Genomic DNA, 22,948 nt, shown 5'->3' with positions numbered 1-22,948 from the left:
GTTAACATCCACGTCCCGTAAGCTCTAAGTAGAGTCATTAGCCTTGATAATATGGGTAGGCCTCAATCAGTTGAAGACCTCAAGAGCAAAAATGGAAAAGAAGATTTGCTTCAAGACTGCAGCACCAACTCCTGCCTGGGTTTCTTTTTTCTTTTTTTTTTTTTTTTTTGAGACGGAGTTTCGCTCTTGTTACCCAGGCTGGAATGCAATGGCGTGATCTCGACTCACCGCAACCTCCGCCTCCTGGGTTCAGGCAATTCTCCTGCCTCAGCTTCCTGAGTAGTTGGGATTACAGGCACGCGCCACCGTGCCCAGCTAATTTTTTGTATCTTTAGTAGAGACGGGGTTTCACCATGTTGACCAGGATGGTCTCGATCTCTTGACCTTGTGATCCACCCTCCTCGGCCTCCCAAAGTGATGGGATTACAGGCGTGAACCACCGCGCCCGGCCTCCTGCCTGGGTTTCTAGCTTGCTTGCCTGCCCTTTGATTTTGGATTCTCAAGTCTCTATAATGAGACATTTACACACACACACACACACACTCTCACACGTATGTCTGCTTTTTCTGGAGAACTCTGACTGATAGGCTGATACAGGTTCTGATAGTTAAATAGACAAAATATTACACTAACATTTTTACTGTATTATTTTAAACTCTAAAATTAAAAGTGTTTTAAAGTTTAAAATGTATATACCATATAGCAATTTTATTTTAAATAGGGAGGATTGGTGCTAGGGGTCTTACCATTTAGGGGCCAAGTGTGGAGATAGAAGCAAAGGGATGAGAGACTGGACTGTTTTTCAAGGTGATTGAAAAAATAGAGGGCTGTGACAACCTAAAGGTGGTCATGTTATAGTTGTCCATGGAAAGATTTATAAAATTGTTGAAGATGTTCATTAAAAAAAAATCAAATAACAAAAGAACCCACATTTTTTTACCTGTGATTTGGCATTAGCATGTCTATGAGTAGAGTCTGTGCTGTTCACAATTTTATTTTAGATTTAATTAAGTAGAGCAAGTTAAATATTTTCCTGCATGTGGACTTACCAAATATGAAGACACTGAAAAGGAAAGAGTAGTGATTTTATGAATTTGGATTTCAGTAGAAAATTTCATTTTTAGGCCCAAAGTTATTGTGATAAATGCATAAAAATTTTTTTGTCTGCTACAAATCAGAGTTAACCTACCAATAAAACCTCAGGGTCTAGAACACAGGTTTTAATGAAGTAGAAATGGACACATGGAGGAACAGAGTGTTAAACAAATGCAAGTGTGCCTCTTTGCAACCAGTGCTGCCTCTCCTTGAAATGCGACATCACAGCCAAGTTGACTGGAAATATGCAGTTGATACTTATTTGTGGAAGTTCTGTTGCACATCATCATCTTAGCAAATACAGAACCGTTGCTCCTGGGAGAAATACAGGATGGATTAGTTTCTGTGAGCCTCTTGTGGCATTTTTCTGAATGATCTATACTTAATCTTGTTTACATGTGTTTCTGTTTAAAGACACTTATTTAGTCTACTCATGGTCAATAGTGGTATAACTAACTCATGCCTGAACTGAGTTTATCTAACACATGTATTTTTTCTGTGAGATACATAACAGTTTTCTTGCACTTAGGAACACTAGACGGCACTTCAGCACTATGCTTGGGGCTCCTTTTGAGCAGCACAATCACTGAGAAGCAGCACAAAATGCAAAAAATGTGGCATTAAATAGACCATGAAAAGAACACTGTTAAGAGTATGAGAACTGAAACAAGAAGGCAGTGTAATCTGGGAATGTGCACATTGGGCAACTCATTTTTTTTCTACTCTGTGCAAGTCTGCAAATGACCCTGAAAGCATTGAGGTATTTATTTTGGTGTCATAAATACATTTGAGCAAGTAGGTAAATTTGCAAAGAAGGAATTGGCAAATAATGAGGATCTATGTAAGTAGTGTGGGTCTTCCTGGAAGAGAAACCTATTTGTAGTTAAATAGCTCCCCCAAAGACACTCTGTAAGAGAGCGAACTGCTGCCAAAGAAAAGTATTTGGCTTCTAAAGATCTTATGTTCATTTGCAAGATTATTTAATAAACATTTTTAATCCTTGCTGTTGCAGGCTTTTGGAAGAAAATTTGTGCCATAATTAACAAAACTTTAACAATAGCAGTATGCTTTCTTCAGGAATCTCTGAGCAATTTCAGGTGTCTGTTTTGAACCACTGGAGTGATGAATAAAATCAGCACAAATAAACAAAGAAACAAAAATTCAAGCAAAGTAATTTGTTATCTTCTCCAAAATATAGGAGGAAGCAATTTGTTTTCTTTTACCAAGATTTACAGTCAGTTCATTAAAATATCACTTGTTTAACCATGTTAAAACAATTACTTATTTAACTGATGTTTTCAACTTTTAATGACTTTTGTCATATTGAAATTTGCCAAGAAATTAGCAAGTCCACAACTTTGATTCTTGCATACTGTTTTAGTACTTTCAGGTTGATAGCAATCCTTTAAATCTTTATTTGTCCAACACTTAATATGTACAGATTTCTTTGCTTAAGAATTCTGAATTAGCAAATCATGGCTTTTCTTGACTTAAGCAGCTGCCAAATCGTGGAGGTACTCCCACCCAAGAAAGAGGAGTAAAAATGAGATATGCTCTTTTAAGATCCTGCAGCAAAATTAGATCTCAAGGGTAGAGGGGATAGAACAGCTCAACTACTGATGATATTATTATTTAAAAGAAAAGAAAAACAATCAGTGGTACAGATGATTAATTGAATTTTTTTGTAAATCAGGGTTTCTACCAATAGCTCATTGTACACTAAAATAAAAGATTGTTTTTTTTTTATTTTGAAAAGATATTGCAAGCCATTTTTCTCAGTCATTTCATAAATTAGAATAGGAGGAAATAGATTTATATTATAGCAAGTACAATTTAGTTTAGACTAGTGGTGGTGGGGGATACTACCAGAGGACTATGATTATGAATATTTATAAACTGAAATAGATGTAAGAAGTAAATTAGAGAAATTAACATGGGCAATAATCATATTCATACAGTGACACTGACTTGGAGAGAATTATATTAGGTAGTCAGAAGACTTTAGCCTATTGCTGCTTGAAATTATGTATACATGGATCCTTAATGTTCTGGGCTTGAATTTGAAAGGCTCACTCATCAAGATTTTTAGACACATTATATTTGCTTTTGCAAATTAGAAGCTCCAACACAGATGCAAGTATACATTGCCATGTGTGGAATTAATGCTTCAGACAGCTTATGAATATGTATGTGTATTTTGGTGGCGCTTCTGCCACATGAGTCTGAAAAGCAGTGGGAAGTGGGTGGAATTGCGTGGAACTGCATATTGCTGTCAGAAAAGTGCAATTCTCAAAGAAAAAAATATAGGGGCAAATTTTCATTTCAGACATGTCTGCAAAAACATAAAATTTTCCCAAAGAGGAAAGCTGATATTTGTCCATTTTAATTGTTAAAATTTCTGTTGACATCTTCACAACTTGGAAATATTCTGAGGCCAATCATTTGTATTTAAATATACATACATCTTCAAGATGGTTTCTGGAATGCCTTAAGTTTCATCATGTAGTGGGATTTATATGGCACTGAATTCTGTAGTTACAGTTGTACCTGATTGAATTACTGGTATATATTTGTTGGATCTAGCTTAAGTTATAGTGGGAGGTTTCACGTCTCTATGTCACCAGGATTTAGTATTAACCATTGATTACCTCAAAATCATGTTCATCTTAAAAAAGAAATACAATATAAGTGGTAGTACAGTTGCAATCTGTTCTACTTTATTGGCATCACTTTTAAATCATGATACCTGGGTGGGTTGGGGTGGAGGGACAGGAAAGCTAAGGTCAATAGCAGCTCCTGTCGTGGTGTGTGTTTGCAGCAGTGCAAGTCCTCTGAGGGCTCAAGAGGACGAAGGGTCTATACCAACTGATCATGGCTGCCTTGTGTAGTTTCAATTAATTACCTGTTAAGATCAGCCCCTTTTTATAAAAGTTTTAGGGTGTTCTGGAAAACTTTGTTACTCAGTGATGGTTTGGTTTAAGGGTCTGGTTAGAGCAGGATCAAATGATATTTACATGTTTCATATGCTCTAACAGTACAATTCTGATACTTCAGATACTTAAACAATTTCTAATAGCACATTTTAAACATCAAGTTGAACCGGATAATAAGACAGTTCCCATTGCTCTATTTTATTGATTTAAACTTATTACATTTGATCAATCAATTGTTACCAAAGAGATTTTAACCCATTATTTACACACAATTTGTTTACAAGGCATACTGATATCCTCCTAAAAGATCATCTGATATGGCTTTGCATTTTCACTTGTTCTTGGAGTAGTCCCTTGGACTATTTCCCTTTACCCCAGTTATCATTTAGAAAGGGAAAAGAACATTTGGCTGTTACTTTTCATATATAGTTAGAGTACCTATAAGTTCTCATTGATTATAGATCTGGTCTAATGGAGGGTCCAAAGTTTTCTAAGCAACAATAGTTTCCTCCATAGCCTTAGTCATCATTTCTTAATGGCCTTCCTCAATAGAGCTTTAAATTGGATTAAGGTTATATGGTATCTAGGAACTTTGTAAAAGTTAATTGTTACAAATTTTCATTTGCCTTAAAAAACAAATAACAACAACAAAAACCCTCTCACCTGTTGACCTCCCTTGGCCTTCTAGCTTCTGTGCCATTCTTCCTTTTCCTTTGCAGTGTATCTCAACATGTCTATACTTCTTGTCTCTAATTCTCCTTTAATTATCTCCTAAACATACTTGAATCAGACTCTTGTCCTCACCATTTCAGAACTCTCGTCAGGTTCAACAGTGACTTTAAGTTACTATATCTCTGGATCAGCGTTGGATCTTCATCTTACTTGACTTATCCCGAGCATTAGAGACATGTGACTCACTTGTTCCTCCACATTTTTTAGACCTTTTAATTTTGGAATCTCTGAAGGATGAGCAGTTATTCTGCTTATCTATTTGCAGTTATTGTTGGGGATATCATTCAGTCTTATGACATTAAATATCATTTATAGACTAATGACTACCAACTTAATGTCAGTAACCCAGAAACTTTTTTCAAAACAATCAGTTTTCCTATTTCAGGAACTATAGGAATTTATAGCTCTACATTCAAAAATCTTAATAGATAAGTTTTGCATCTTCCACCAGAAACAAAAAGGAGTCAATAACATAATAATTTAAAAATTTTGATATTATGATTAAAAATTCACAATAATTTCCATATTCCAGAGTTAGAGAGTTTAACTGAAGATAGACAAACTAAGATAGACAAACTAGAATCATTCAATTCAGGAAAGTGCATCATGCATATTTAAATAATTTGTATGCATACTTGTTGATTGCTATTTCATATTTAAGGTTATTTACCTAACAAACTAATTCATGCCAACACAATGTACCATGTAATCTAATGGGAGATGTCATTTAGTGAGTGAAATCATTTGCTTGTTTAGAAGTATTACAAATATGTATATCGCTGTTATTTATATATCAATAGATGAAAGAAGAATATAGCATTTATAACTAAAAAAGAAACACATACACCAATATGACCAGTTGATGCATTTAAAATGATCTTAGTAAATTATGATTGTTTTGCTTACCTTTCTTTGCAACTTTGTCCTTTTTGCCTATCTACCAACAGACAGTCAACTGAACTGCTTAAACACATTGAAAGTTGAATTATAACTAAAATAAAATGCATAGTCCACATTGCACATTCTTGTAGTTATCATTATTCCTTGTTGGTCAGTTTTGCTATAATTTCACAGTAGAAAAGAACTCTATTTGAAAGCAGTTTCAGGCAGATTCATTTCAACCTTAAGGTCACCAAAATGCTTACTCATCCTCTAAGTTACAATAATACTACTCGTGTTGAAGAGAAGACAATGTTTAATTAAAGCTTTCATAAATGTTTAATAATGTTTATTATGTGAAATTAGGTGAGCATATAATGGGAACATGAATTATTTAAAACACATTCTTGCAAAATTGAGGTAGGAATACAGAGGAAGATAAACTTTCCCTATAGCTCTTTAGATTTAAGGACAAGATGACATTTAATATATAAATTGAATTTAATTAAATAGGCATATATAATTATATTATGTATGTATATTATTTGTATGTAAATGAATGTAATTAAATAGGTATATATAAATATATATTTCAATTATATACAAAGAGAGAAGCAATGGGGTTTAGCTGTGACATTATCTGGATTTCTCTGTTTAGAATCTCAATAAATTTAATAGTTTGATGAACTATTGATACATTACTGACTAGAAAATTGATACTGATGTCATTTAGACAATGAAAATGTTTAAGAGTAATATTCAAAGGACAGATATTCAGTGAATGAAAACAAACGCTTGTATAAATGAAAACACAAATAGTAAAGTTGAAAGGAAAAATGTGCAACTTAGTAATATTACAGAAAATAAATTAAAACCAGGGTGTGTACTGCTATCCATCTACTAAATTATTACATCACTGAAAAGCATAAATATGGTTTTTGGTGAATCTGTAGTGGTATATGTGAACTCATAAATTGCGGCTAGTATTATAAATTAGAAGAATTTATCAATGTTGTGATCATCCCTTTGATTCTCTCTTTTGGCTTCTATTTTTGAGACTTCCTCAAGAAAACAATTCCAAAATGAAATACAGCAGCAAAGAGAGTCACCAGACAGACTGATACATATACTACATAGGGACAGCAGGGGAGGGTGAAAGGAGGAGAGGGAAGGGAAGGATGAGAAGGGGCAGAGGGGAAAGAGAGTGAGAGAGCCTGTATGTGTGAGCTCTTTGCCTTTCAAATATATATTCCATCAAGAAGTCAGATAGTAACTCAGTATGCTTTGTAAATTGTTTATATCCATTAGGAAGTTAAAGTATAGCCTGATTAAAATCTTTGTTATAAATAAGTAAATCTCTATACAACATTTTATTTACACAATTATTGTAAATTTCTAAGAGTGTGTATATAGAAGGGGAATGAAAGGAATTGCCAACCCCCAGAAAAAGAAACCCTGATAATTTATAGATGTTATTTAGGGACAGAAGTACTTTATATTTCTAGTTGTCTTTGTTTCATAAATTTACATGTATATTTATAATAATTGGTGCATATTTTATACTTTAAAAAGAATATAATCTATATAATAAACTATGCTCTGCTAAATAATGTACATTATAAATCATGGCCCTTGTTTTGTGTGAATAAAATAAAAACTCAAAAATAGTTTAAAATAACTGAAAATTTCTGAGCCTCCTTTTATAGAATCAGCATTTTAACCAAAATTATAGGTGAGATTCAAACTTAAAATATCTAATAATACATCTGCATTTTATGGCAATGAAACAAACTTAATCACTATGCACAGCAGAAATTTGCACATGGCTAATACGCTTGATTTAAAATGGCCACAGTAAAGATCTGCTTGTGTTAGAGAAAACATTGGATCTTGGTAAATTCAGACCACAGCTCATGAATTACTATGTCCAGAAAAGGTACTACCCTAGCTTGCTTCCATTTGCTGTCTTTAATTTTACCATCAGTGCAAAGATACACCTATGCATGGGATAAAATAATAGTGTATGTTTAAGATAAAATTCTAATTAACAAATTGTATATTTCCTTTTCTGCGGGTAAACAGCAGCTGTGAAGCCTTTAAGATCCACTGTTTATTCAGTAGAGTTATATAGAAGAGTTTTAGAGACCAGCTTCATTTTATAAAAGCTTTAAGAAAAAACACACACAAACTTCTGCTCATCTCTTTTTATTTAAATAACAAATACACACTGTTCATGCACATGATTTTGACCATTGCTCCCATTTAAATGTAAGAAACTGAATTGTGCAAGCCAAATAATGTTTTTACCTCTTCCCACAGACCACACATGGAAAAGATAGCTGTGATTCTCTTTACAGAATGTGGAATTTAGGCTCACAGTATCTTAGAACAAATCAATTCTTGTTGGTGGCCTTTGTTTTCTTTAAGAATATTGTGTCTCAAATTTATCTGAAGGAAGAACAGGGAACAGATGAAGTGTGTCTTTGTTTATTACAGTTTGGATGACTTTAAAATAATTTGTTCCTTTTATTTTTTTCCTGTGGACATTTTTTTTTTGTCAACAGCTTAAAGATGACTACTATATATGAGGTATAGAATTGGATATCTTTTTAAGTGTGATTGCATTCTGTATTCTGTAGAAACACCTACCGTTTAAATAAAATTATAGTGCTCCTACAAGCAAAAAATAGTCTTTTGTTACCCTTATATATTTATGCGTACTTTGCTTTTATTTTAACTACAAGAACTTTCTCCAATTTTGGCAGCACTAATAATCTGCAGATTGGCTTTTTTTTTTTTTTTTTTTTTTTTTTTTGGTGATAGAGTGTGAAGTTTTTTCTACAAAGAATCTGATTTGTAGCTATCTCTATTTTGCCATTACATTTCCATGCATGTTTTTGAATGCATTTTATTCTGTGATCGTATCACTTTGATCCAGCGAACATTAGGGGAATGTTTGGCTTTTTAAAGCAATGGCCTCAAATTGGCAGCACTTTAACACTGGTTATTTTACTAAAACCTTGTTAAGTCAATTTGAATTGTTTTTCCTGTCTAGTTACCATCATATTATCACTTTCTTCTCAAGTATTGCTATGCCCAGGTATTTGTGAGTTGCAAGTTTCCATATAAATAATAAACTTTGTCTTTTTGCCTGAGGTTTTCAACAATGCCATATCTTGGCAGTTAGGATATTTTAGAAATTTTTCTGACTACTGCTGCCACTGAGATACAAAATTATTTTCTTCCCTCTTTTGTTTACTTACTTATAAAGGTCATTACATTTTAGCTTCCTGGGTGAAATTTCACAAGCACAAATTGTGCCAAGCATTGGCCTTCAAAACTTTAAATAGTGAATACAATTATTCTTTATAAATATTTGTAACAACACAAGACAAATTGATATGTGAAATGTTCACAGTGTTACTAATGTTTGATAATAACACTAAAGCAGTATGTCATCCTCCCTACATCTACAGGATGATAGTATTAAAATTTCTACTTTCTGACCTTATATATTTCATTTTAATACAATTTCATGTTCTAGTCTGTGCTTGGTATTAAAACTCACTTGTGTGCAAATCTTACTGTGACATAAATCTATAGAAACAAAGTTCAATTATTTATTAACTAATAATTTTGACTTTTATAAGTTTTATATTTTTATACTAGCCCACAATTTTGTGTAATTTGAAGGAACTTTTAATAATTTATCACATTGGAGGGAAAATACTGGCAGAGCTTTAGTTATGTTGATCTATGACATGAAATTATATGTCATTTTTGTAGAGTGAGAAATCACCTTTACAATAGTTAATATTAAGATGATTTACTGTACCCAGTGATGGTGAATATCTGAAGGAACTAGAAGTTTCAAACACTGCTGCTGAGAACATACAATACCACAATCACTTTGGAAAACAGTTTCATAATTTTAAAAGCATATTAAATAAATACCTGTCATATATTCCAGCTATTCCAATCCTGAGTATGTATTTATGTAAGAGAAATTTACCATATCTTGGTATGGTATAACTATACCATGAATTATATACAAGTGTCTATAATAATTTGGAATAACCTAAAACTGAAAATAACTGACATGTCCATCAACAGATGGATGCACAAATTGTGGCATATTCATACAATAGGATATTATTTGGCAATAACAAGGAATGCAGTACTGATATGTGCTACAACCTGGGTGAATCTGAAAATAATTATGCTGAGTGAAAAATATTACACACAAAAGTACATAATATTGATTTTTAGAAAATTCCAGAAAATGCAGTTTAATTTATGATGATGAAAAGCAGATCAATGGTTGTCTGGAATTGGGAGGAGGGTAGGAAGGAGTGAAGAAAGGGAATACAGAGGAATATGAGAGGTGATGCATGTGACGGCTATGCTCATTATCTGGTAATTACAGTGGTACATTCATATGACAAAGTTTATCAAATTGTCTACTTTAAATATGTGTACTTTATATCAGCTTTACCTTGGTTACATAATTTAAATAATTAAACAAGGTAACACATATGGAAGCACCTATCATGTTGCTTGGGAGTTATAATGCATGTTTATATAATGTCAAAATGATAAAATGATGAGGTAGGGGGAAAATCGGATACAGTTTCACTTTCCCTACAAGGAAAACAATAGTTATCTCTTTACATGGGAAAATGGCTATGTATATTTAAAGATTGGTTTATACGCTGGTTCATATTTATTTTGCGTGTGTATTCATTGAAATTACCCCTACCCTGTTTTGGTCACCTGGTTTTCCACACATGTGAATGAATACAGTAGCACATCATGGATTCTCTAAGTCACTGGTGAGGGTAGGGCTCACTGAGGTCACCTAGACTGAAGAGGAGCTATGTATGAGGAATGTGGAAAGATGGGAGAGGATAGAATTATACAGGGGAAGGATGCTAGGTTTCCCAATGGCTTCATGTAATCTGGAGAAAGGAGACACCTAATTTCACCTAAAGCTGCCTGTACTCATCCCTAGCCCTTCTGTTCCCCAGCAAGTAGCATGGCAACTCCCATTTGGATTTCAAATCATGTACATGGAATAGGAGATCCAGAAAGAGGCACACATTGCTAAGCCTCTAATGAGCAGATTCTGTGATAAAGTAGAAGACCATGAAACAATTGCAAACTCTAATGTCTTTTGTTGTTATTCCCCCAAAATAGACAACATATGGTTGCTCCTGGCACATCTAATTTTATTCATAATGTATTATAAACTTGCCTGGTCTGGAGGATTATAAAAGGTCTTGTGCAGAAATAGTTTTAACTGTATAATCATTGTTATTGTAATTGCCATCATCATCACTTCACTGAGAGGCTGCCATATATGGTGGGCCCAGGCTGAGTGCTTTAATCATTTAATTTTCACAAGAACTTTCAGAGAAGCAGTTTCTGAACCCTATTCTCTCTCTCCCCCAAATTAAGTCAGAACTTAATTTTACATGGTATCATAGCATCCTGTACACCTCTGTAACACTTGTGACTATCATAATCATGTAATGAATTATATAATTAGTAGATTCATATCTACTCTTCAAAATGTAAGACAGTTTTTTTGTTTTTCACAGGACTTTGTGTATAGTTAAAGCTTAATAATGATTGTTCTGTGAGTGAATAAATAAAATATCATAATCTAATAGTTTTATGATATGGGCTCGGCAATAAAGTCTTTATGAAACTGATTCCAAATTCTTTAGAAGGATGTATAGCTTAGAGATTATTCTAAGTTTAAAAATTAAAGAAAACTATAGTGAAATATGAGCAATGATATTAAAAACTAGCATAGAGATTAGGAAATCATGATGTTGTGGATAGGTTAAACCAAATTAAAAAATCATCTGAGGCTGGCTAATTCCAGGGATTATTAAACTCAATCAATTGATTAATCCTTGTATCAGTAAGCAGGATCAACTCATTCTTTATTCAAAAAGCAAAAATAAATAAATAGCAGTATTTATGGCACATGGTCAGTATGTGGTTGAATAAATTATGAATATTCTTTTTAGCTGGAGTGAAGAAACTAGCAATTAGACTGTATCCATAGTGTACAAATTCTTTCATAAGTTGCTCACTCAAGAAGTATACATCGTTAGTTATGATATATATCTTTAAAGACAACTTACTTGGCAATGCTTCAAACTAGTTTGCATGTTTATTATGAAGTAAACAGTGAAAGTATGATATCCAAGCCATATCCAAGGGCTTGGGGATCGATCCACTCAGCTTGGTGCTATCACTTGTGTCTGCATGCGCTTGCTATCAGGGATTCTGAAGACAGGTCCACCCCACCTGCCATGGCTGGTACCCACGTGTCATTTGGGTACCTAGAATTGACTTACATTGCTCACTGGCACTACTGGCTGTGCTTGGTATCCAGGGTTCTGACAAAATGCTCACCCTTCCTGCTGCCATTAATACACATGCATTCTGTCTAGGGGGTACAGTTGGGCTCATGTGCACTGGAGCTCATGTGCCTCCTGGACACCCAGAGACTGGCCTACCCAGCCTGCTGCCATTGGCATTTACTCACATGCACTATGTAGGTACCTGGGAGCCAGCCTGCCAAGCCCACTACCGGCAATGTCTCATGACAGCCTAGGCCACTGAGGAACTTACAGACAACACTGATGCTGATAGTCAAAGAAATGATAAAACACACTGTACTAACACAGCCACCCAGAATTAAAGCCTAAGCACTCAATCCAACCAGCACTACAGATATGTCTACAGGAAAAAAGTCTTTCCCTCAAAAAGCCAATCTGTAAAATTGGAAGAAGTGAAATATTACTCTAGATATACAGATATCAAGATAAGGGCACAGAAACATGAAAAAGCAAGGAAACATGACACCTCCAAAGGTACACAATAATTATCCCACAACAGATCCCCCGAAAAGGAAATCTATGAAATGCTTAAAACATAATTCCAAGTAATGATATTAAAGAAACTCAGTGAGGCTGGGCATGGTGGCTCATGTCTATAATCTGAGCACTTTGGGAGGCTGAGGCAAGAGCATCACTTGATCCCAGGTGTTAGAGATCAGCCTGGGCAACATACAAAACCCTGTCTCTACAAAAATTTAAAAATTAGCTAGGCATAGTAGTGCACACCTGTAGTCCAGCTACTTGGGTGGCTGATGTGGGATGATTGCTTGAGCTCAGGAGGTTGAGGCTGCAGTAAGCCACGATCACACCACTGCACTCCAACCTGAGTGAAAGAATCAAATCTTGTCTCAAAAATAAATAAAGAAATTAAAAAAACCCTCAGATATAGGAGTACACTGATAAAAATACAAAGAGATCAAGAAAGCAAGTCATGATCTGAATAAGGAATTCAGCAAAGGCAAGATATAAGAAAGAACCAAACAGAAATTCTGGAATTTGAAGCAATCAAAGAGTAGAATAAAAAATATAGTTGAGAGCTTCAACAACAGACTAGATCAAGCAGAAAAACGAATTTCTGAATTGGACGACAGGTCTTTCAAATAATAAGATTTAAGAAAAGGAAAAAGAATAATAAAATAAAGAAAGCCTACAAAACATACCAGGCGCTATAAACCAACCAAATACTGAAATTTTAGATCCAGAAGGAGAAGATATGACCAAATGCATAGAAGACCTATTTAATAAAATAGTAGCTAAAAATTTCCAAGTCTTCCAAGAGATACAGATATTCAGATAAGGAAGGTAAAAAAATCTACAAACCGATTCAATCCAAAAAGGTCTTCTCCAAGGTACATTATAGTCAATCTGTCAAAAGTCACAGACAAAGAGAAAATTCTAAAAACAGCAAGAGAAAAGTGTCAAGTCATCTATAAGGGAATCCCCATCAGTGTAATAGTGAATTTTTCAGCAAAAAACTTATAAGTTAAAGAGAATGAGATATTACATTCAAAGTATTAAAAGAAACAATGACAGCCAAGAACACGTTACTCATCAAAGCTATCCTTTAAAAATATAGGGAAAACAAATTATTTTTCAGACAATCAAAAACTGAGGGAATCATCACCACTAGACCAGCTGTACAAGAAATACTAAGATAGTTTTAGATCTGGAAGCAAAAGGATGATATCTACCACATGAAAACATACAAAAGTATAAAACTCACTGGTATTGCAGTTACACAAAAGAAAAAGAGAAAGCCAAATGTTATTGCAACAAAAAGCTCACCAGTTTGTAAAGGTAAAAGATGAAAGAGAGATATTGACTCAAGATGGTGCTGTGAGAACAACCCAGGATTGGAGTTCGCATTGTGTCCGCGGAAAGGTGAGTCTGAGCTGCATTTCCAGACTGATCTTTGTTGCCCACGGAATAGGGAAATTCCCAAGTGAAGAGGAGACGCGGGACGCCAGGCAGAATCTCCGCCTGGCGAAGCCGGCAGCCGGGGTGGCGGCAGCCGGCCCTACCCAGCGCTCCCCACAGGGCGCGCTTGTCCGGGTGCCCCGTTGAACCGGCAACAGGAGACGTGAGAGGGCTGGACTTGAGACTGAGCTAGACTTGGACAGTGGGCCAGCCAGGGGATCGCAGGGACAGAGCGTTAGGGTTGGCCCAGTGGGACGAACAAAACCGCGATTTCAAACAAGCCCCGGGCAGACGGCCCGAGACGCTCTGAGGGGGAGGGGCGTCCACCATTACCGAGGCAACCCGCCCCAACTGAGATACACGCCCATTGCTGATGCAGCCAGCCGGTGCCGGGGTAACCTGTCCCTACTGAGATACACGCCCACTGCTGATGCAGCCTGCCATTGCCGAGGCAACCTGTCCCTACTGAGATACACGCCCACTGCTGACGCACCCTACCATTGCCGAGGCAACCCATCCCTATTGAGATACATGCCCACTGCTGACACAGCCTGCCGTTGCCGAGGCAACCCGTCCCTACTGAGATACACGCCCACTGCTGACGCAGCCTGCTGTTGCCGAGGCAACCCGCTACAACAGAGAGACTCCACCGCAGGGCGTGGCGGAGACAACAGCAGAGCCTGCAGGAACAGGGCGAATCACACAACAGCAGGGTGGAGCCTCGGCAGCCAAACAGTGGCTAGTCTGCGTCCTAGCTGGGCAGGACCTCAACGGACATCCAAAAATAAAGCCCAAACCCCTCAACACAGAGAATTTGAGAAAATAAAAAAGGGTTTTTTAATGAGCTCTGTTGCTGCAGAATCAAACATAGCAGCCTAACAGCCCTGAATGAACAACAGAGCTCACAGCTCAGCAATTAAGCCCCTATAAAGTACAAACTGTCTCCTCAAGCAGCTCCCTGACCCCTCTATATCCAAAAGACTGACATTAGGAAGGCATCATCCTGGGACAAAGATAGCAGAAAAAGAAACTGGTAGCATCCCTCGCTGTGCCACAGCTGCTAGAGGTGCACCCCAGAAAAGCAGGGTCTGGAGCGGACCTCAGCAGTCGTACAGCAAAGGGGCTAGACTGGTAGAAGGAAAACCAAGCAACAGAAATACTTCATCATCAACATTCTGGGTGTCCACTCAGAGACCCAATCGAAAAGTCAGGAACTACGCAGACAACCAGCGGACAAATCCACAAAGATGGGAAGAAACCAGAGGAAAAAGGAGGAAAACACCCGAAACCAGAACACCTCGCCTCCTAGAAAGAACCAAAACTCCTCACCAGCAAGGGAACAAAGCTGGACGGAGAATGACTGTGACGAAATGACGGAATTAGACTTCAGAAGGTGGATAATGAGAAACTTTTGTGAGCTAAAAGATCATGTATTAAATCAATGCAAAGAAACTAAGAACCTTGAAAAAAGATTTGAAAAAAGATTCGAGGAAATGATAACAAGAATGGATAACTTAGAGAGGAATATGAATGAATTAAAGGAGCTGACAAACACAATACGAGAACTTCGCGAAGCAAACACAAGTTTCAATAGCCGAATGGACCAAGCAGAAGAAAGAATATCTGAAGTCGAAGACCAACTCAATGAAATAAAACAAGAAACCAAGATCAGAGAAAAAAGCGCAAAAAGGAATGAACAAAGTCTCCAAGAAATGTGGGACTATGTGAAAAGACCTAACCTACGTTTGATAGGTGTACCAGAAGGGGACGAAGAGAATGAATCCAAGCTGGAAAATACTCTTCAGGACATCATCCAGGAAAATTTCCCCCACCTGGCAACACAAGCCAACTCTCAATTGCAGGAAATACAGAGAACACCACAAAGATATTCCACAAGAAGAGCAACCCCAAGGCACATAATCATCAGATTCAACAGGGTTGAAATAAAGGAGAGAATACTAAGGGCAGCCAGAGAGAAAGGTCGGGTCACCCACAAAGGGAAGCCCATCAGGCTCACAGCAGATCTCTCGGCAGAAACACTACAAGCCAGAAGAGAGTGGGGGCCAATATTCAACATTCTTAAAGAAAAGAACTTTCAACCCAGAATTTCATATCCAGCCAAACTGAGCTTCAGAAGTGAAGGAAAAATAAAATCCTTTGCGAACAAGCAAGTACTCAGAGATTTTGTCACCACCAGGCCTGCTTTACAAGAGCTCCTAAAAGAGGCACTACACATAGAAAGGATCAATCAGTACCAGCCATTCCAGAATCACACTGAATGCTAAAGAGCATCAACATAATGAAGAATCTACAACAACTAACAGGCAAAACAGCCACTTAGCATCAAAATGGCAGTATCAAATTCACACATAACAATATTAACCCTAAATGTAAATGGACTAAATGCACCAATCAAAAGACACAGACTGGCAAATTGGATAAAAATCCAAAACCCATCAGTGTGCTGTATCCAGGAAACCCATCTCACATGCAAGGATACACAAAGGCTCAAAATAAAGGGATGGAGGAAGATTTACCAAGCTAATGTAAAGCAAAAAAAAGCAGGAGTTGCAATTCTCATCTCTGATAAAATAGATTTTAAACCAACAAAGATCAAAAGAGACAAAGAAGGCCATTACATAATGGTAAAAGGATCAATACAACAAGAAGAGCTAACGATCCTAAACATATATGGACCCAACACAGGAGCACCCAGATACATAAGGCAAGTTCTTAATGACTTACAAAAGGACTTAGACTCCCACACAATAATAGTGGGAGACTTTAACACTCCACTGTCAATATTAGACAGATCAACCAGACAGAAAATCAACAAGGATATCCAGGGCTTGAACTCAGACCTGGAGCAAGCAAACCTGATAGACATTTACAGAACTCTCCACCCCAAATCCACAGAATACACATTCTTTTCAGCACCACATCACACCTACTCTAAAATTGACCACATAATTGGAAGTAAAGCACTGCTCAACAAATGCAAAACAACTGAAATCATAACAAACAGCCTCTCAGACCATAGTGCAATCAAGTTAGAACTCAGAATTCAGAAACCGACCCAGAACCGCACAGCTTCATGGAAACTGAACAACTGGCTTTTGAATGTTTACTGGGTAAACAATGAAATGAAGGCAGAAATAAAGAAGTTCTTCGAAACCAATGAGAACGAAGACACAACGTGCCAGAACCTCTGGGACACATTTAAAGCAGTCTCTAGAGGAAAGTATATAGCAATAAGTGCCCATATGAGGAGAATGGAGAGATCCAAAATTGACACCCTATCGTCAAAATTGAAAGAGCTAGAGGAGCAAGATCAAAAAAACTCAAAACCCAGCAGAAGAAAAGAAATAACTAAGATCAGAGCTGAGCTGAAGGAGATTGAGACACGAAAAACCCTTCAGAAAGTCAATAAATCCAAGAGCTGGTTTTTTGAAAAGATCAACAAAATAGACCACTAGCCAGATTGATTAAAAAGAAAAGAGAGAACAACCAAATAGATGCAATGAAAAATGATAAAGGGGAAATCACCACAGATTCCACAGAAATTCAAACCATCATCAGAGAATATTACAAACAACTCTATGCGCATAAACTAGTAAACCTGGAAGAAATGGGTAAATTCCTGGACTCCTGTGTCCTTCCCAGCCTAAACCAGGAGGAAGCTGAAACTATGAATAGACCAATAACAAGGTCTGAAGTTGAGGCAGCAATTAAGAGCCTACCACACAAAAAAAGCCCAGGTCCAGACGGGTTCACAACCGAATTCTACCAGACACACAAGGAGGAGCTGGTACCATTTCTTCTAAAACTATTTCAAACAATCCAAAAAGAAGGAATCCTTCCCAAATCATTTTACGAGACCAACATCATCCTGATACCAAAACCCGGCAGAGACCCAACGAGAAAAGAAAACTTCAGGCCAATATCCATGATGAACATAGATGCAAAAATCTTCAATAAAATATTGGCAAGCCGATTGCAACAGCAAATCAAAAAACTTATTCATCATGATCAAGTAGGATTCATCCCAGGGATGCAAGGCTGATTCAACATACGCAAGTCTATAAACGTAATTCACCACATAAACAGAACCAAAAACAAAAACCACATGATTATCTCAATTGACGCAGAGAGGGCATTTGACAAAATTCAACAGCCCTTTATGCTAAAAACCCTCAATAAACTCGGTATCGATGGAACGTATCTCAAAGTAATAAAAGCTATTTACGACAAACCAACAGCCAATATCATACTGAATGGGCAAAAACTGGAAGCATTCCCTTTGAAATTTGGCACTAGACAAGGATGCCCTCTCTCACCACTCCTATTCAATATAGTACTGGAAGTTCTAGCCAGAGCAATCAGGCAAGAAAAAGAAATAAAGGGTATTCAAATAGGAAAGGTGGAAGCCAAATTGTCTCTATTTGCAGACGACATGATAGTATGCCTAGAAGACCCCATTGCCTCTGCCCAAAACCTCCTGAAACTGATAAGCAACTTCAGTAAAGTCTCAGGATATAAAATCAATGTGCAAAAATCACAAGCATTCGTCTACACCAATAACAGACTTAAAGAAAGCCAAATCAAGAGTGAACTGCCATTTGCAATTGCTACAAAAAGAATAAAATGCCTTGGAATACAACTCAGAAGGAACGTAAGAGACCTCTTCAAGGAGAACTACAAACCACTACTCAACGAAATCAGAGAGGACACAAACAGATGGAGAAACATTCCATGTTCATGGTTAGGAAGAATTAATATCGTGAAAATGGCTATACTGCCCAAAGTAATTTACAGAATCAACACTGTCCCCATCAAGCTACCATCGACTTTCTTCACAGAACTGGAAAAAACCACCATGAACTTCATATGGAACCAAAAGAGAGCCCGCATAGCCAAGTCAATTCTAAGGAAAAAGAACACAGCGGGCGGCCTCACACTACCGGATTTCAAACTATACTACAAGGCTACAGTAATCAAAACAGCATGGTACTGGTACCAAAACAGAGATATAGACCAATGGAACAAAACAGAGGCACCGGAGGCAACACAACATACATACAACTATACAATCTTTGATAAACCTGACAAAAACAAGCAATGGGGAAAGGATTCCATGTTTAACAAATGGTGTTGGGAAAACTGGCTAGCCATGTGCAGAAAGCAGAAACTGGACCCCTTCCTGACACCTTACACTAAAATTAACTCCAGATGGATTAAAGACTTAAACATAAGACCTGGCACCATAAAAACCCTAGAAGGAAATCTAGGCAAAACTATCCAGGACATAGGAGTAGGCAAGGACTTCATGACCAAAACACCAAGAGCATTGGCAACAAAAGCCAAAATAGACAAATGGGACCTAATCAAACTCCACAGTTTCTGCACGGCAAAAGAAACAGTCACTAGAGTGGATCGGCAACCAACAGAATGGGAAAAAATTTTCGCAGTCTACCCATCTGACAAAGGGCTGATATCCAGAATTTACAAAGAACTCAAACAGATTTACAGGAAAAAAACAAGCCCATTCAAAAGTGGGCAAAGGATATCAACAGATACTTTACGAAAGAAGACATATGTGAGGCCAACAATCATATGAAAAAATGCTCATCGTCACTGGTCATCAGAGAGATGCAAATCAAAACCACATTGAGATACCATCTCACGCCAGTTAGAATGTTAACATTAACAGTTAAACGTTCAGGTAATAGTAGCACCAATTTCCTCTCCTTCTCTTCCTTTTCGTCTTCTTTCTCCTTATTCTGTTCTCTTCCTCTTACTTTGCTACTACTACTGTAAATCATCTGATGTCCACATTTTCAGGAGGTATGTTTTAATAATAAAGTAAGAGAAAGTCATAAAACTATTTCTTAAATATAATCTTGTCCCATTTCACTCTTCCTTAGCGCCCATCCTTCCTGGTCAGGTGCATCTCGTTTTCTCCAGCACATGCCACACTAGCTTCCTTTCTTTTGTCATTGTCCTGCACATTCGTACTTTCAGTGCAAACAGAGAAGGTGTTTAGTTTTGCAGTTGATTCTCTTGTGAGCGTATCCACACCTCAGTATTTTCAAGTGTCTGTTTATATTATCACCTTTTCTGGGAGGCATTTCCCATATACTCTAGCTCAACTGGCATTTTCTTTTTTTGTTCCAATGTTTATGGCAATAAGACTTAATCTTTTATTACTCTACTGCTTTTTATGAATATATATTAGTTTGTAGCTAACTTGGAGAATGAGGTCCTGGAGGGCAGAAGCCACAGTGTCACACTCACTACTGCTCATAATAGCTTATTTTTATTAACAAATGGTCCAGAAGTAGTCACTTTGCATCTATTTCCAGGTTACCTGGGTACATTTCATTGTCTCATGTGCAGCTTGTAGTCTTTTATGATTTAATTCTCTCTAAATAGGAAGATCCATTTACAAACAATGGCTATAACTAAAGAAAACTTGTATTAAATTGCTGTGTTCTTTTCTGTAGAAATATATCAAATGAGATTGGGTTACATGAGATTATATATTTATATTTTCAAAAGGAATCAGCAAACAGATCTGATGAGCACAGAAAGCTCATCAGAAAAATAAATGTGGGGGTAATTCATGGATCATATAGAGACGTGAATACCTACATAATATAATGCTTTTGAGTTGTTTTACTGTTTTTTGTTTTGTTTGGAGACAGTCTCACTCTGTCACACAGGCTGGAGTGCAGTGGCGTGATCCTGGCTCAGTGTAACCTCCGCCCCCCAAGTTCAAGTGATTCTCTTGCCTCAGCCTCCTGAGTAGCTGTGACTACAGGTGTGTGCTACCACATCTGGATAATTTTGTATTTTTAGTAGAGACGGGGTTTTGACATGTTGGCCAGGCTGTTCTCAAACTCCTGACCTCAAGTGATCCACTCACCTCGGCCTTTCAAAGTCCTGGGGGATTATAGGCATGAGCCACCATACCTGGCAGTTTTTACTCTTTTAAAAAACTAGTTATGTATTAAAGAATCATCTAAAATGATGGCTAAAGAAGGATTTGTCAAAAAAAATCTCAGTTTGCTACTGACCCTTATCTTTAAAATATTTTCAACAGTGCAAAAATTTTAAGGTTTTAAAGGAAATTTTGAGAACTAAGAAGTCTTAAGGTACTGAGTGCCAATCCCAGCACTTTGGGAGGCCAAGGCGGGTGGATCACGAGGTCAAGAGATCGAGACCATCCTGGTCAAAATGGTGAAACCCCGTCTCTAGTAAAGATACAAAAAATTAGCTGGGCATGGTGACGCGTGCCTGTAATCCCAGCTACTCAGGAGGCTGAGGCAGGAGAATTGTCCGAACCCAGGAGGCGGAGGTTGCGGTGAGCCGAGATTGCGCCATTGCACTCCAGCCTGGGTAACAAAGCGAACTCCGTCTCAAAAAAAAAAAAAAATAATAATTAAAATAATTAAAACAAAAAATGACCCAAAACACCTAGACACTATAAAGTGAAGTTAAAGTATATATTCACTCAGATTTCTGTGGGATAAAATCTTATGAAGAAGTGTCTTATTATCGGTTGTGCTTCCTAAGGAATGTGTGAGAGCTGAAATTATGAGGTCAGACATATAGGAGGTAACGGAGAGAAATGGGCCTCATTTTTGTAGGATGATAGAAGCTAAGATTCCTGAGCAATTTAATTCTGTAGTCTTTGGAGGCAGGGAAATATAATGCTTTCTATTTGTTGATCTAATGTGTACAGTCATGAAACATTTTATGTTAGGCAAAGCTTTGTAACCTAGAGGCAGTTGTAATATGTCAGTAAAGATGTGATTGGCATTAAATAGGTATCAAGAACATTTTAGATGATAATGGAAGAAAAATGTATACTCATACACATATATGAAATATAAGGTATTTACGGTATTGCCTTATTCCATTTGGGTGGCTATTATAAAATACCTTTGACCAGGTGATTGATACACAACAGAAATTTATTGCTCACAAGTCCAAGATGAAAGCATCAGCAGATTTCGGTGAGTGCTTGCTTTTTGGTTCACATATGTTGTCTCCTAGCTGCATCCTCACCTGCTAGGAGGGATGACAGAGGTTTTTGAGGCCTCATTTATAGGAGTACTAACCACATATTAAAGGCCCCCTTCTTAAAACTGTTGCATTGGGGATTAGGTTTCAACATATGAATTTTAGAGGGACACAAAGATTAAGACCATAGCATTCCACCTCTCATCTCCTAAATTAATCGTCTTCTCACATGCAAAATACATTCATTCTATCCCAATATCCTCCAGAGCCTTACCTTGTTTAAGCATTAACTCACAAGTCAAAAGTCCAGTCTCATACAAATATCTAAATCAGATATGGTTGAGAGTCATGGCATGATTCACCATGAGGCATATTTCCCTCCAGTTATGAGCCTGTGAAATCAAACAAGCTATGCATTTTGAAAATACAATGGAGGAACAGGCACAGGGTAGATATTCCTCTTTCAAAAGGGAGAAATAGGAAAGAGGAAAAGAGTATACGTCACAGTAAGTCCAAAACAAAACAGGGCAAACATTAAATATTAAGGCTTGAGAATAATCTTCTTAGATTTCATGTCCTGTCTTTGGAATGCACTGGGTTGAGGGTTAGTCTCTCAAGTTTACAGGCATTCCAGCCTTCATGACTTTGCTGGGCGCAGCCCTTATTGGTTGGAGTGGCATGCTTATGACTCTCTGAAGCTGGAGTTGGATAAAGGTGGGGTCTACAGTTCTGAGTTGTTTTGGGTGACTGCACTCCTATGGCTCCAATGCCACTCCCATGGCTCCAATGCCACTCCCATGGCATTGACTCAAGTAGGGAATTTCTACCTGGGCCTCAATGCTCTCCAAGGAAGACGTTGAAATCTAGATGGATGTAGCCATGCCCCTGCTGCTTGTACACTCTGTGCATGGGTAGAGATGGTACCACACAGATATCACCAAGGTTTACCAC

The 22,948-nt window shown here is 37.2% G+C and overlaps 1 protein-coding gene across 5 annotated transcripts in view; it reads left to right on the top strand.

The window, feature by feature from the left end:
• PRKD1 (protein kinase D1) overlaps positions 1-22,948 on the top strand; it is a 386,482-nt gene that overhangs the window by 158,990 nt on the left and 204,544 nt on the right. The gene's annotated exons all lie outside the window — the stretch shown is intronic.

The sequence above is a fragment of the Callithrix jacchus genome, chromosome 8 (genome assembly GCF_049354715.1).
Source record: "Callithrix jacchus isolate 240 chromosome 8, calJac240_pri, whole genome shotgun sequence".
NCBI classification, from domain to species: Eukaryota; Metazoa; Chordata; class Mammalia; order Primates; family Cebidae; genus Callithrix; species Callithrix jacchus.
Note: the sequence above shows the minus strand (reverse complement) of the source record. Positions and strands in the feature narration are given on the sequence as shown.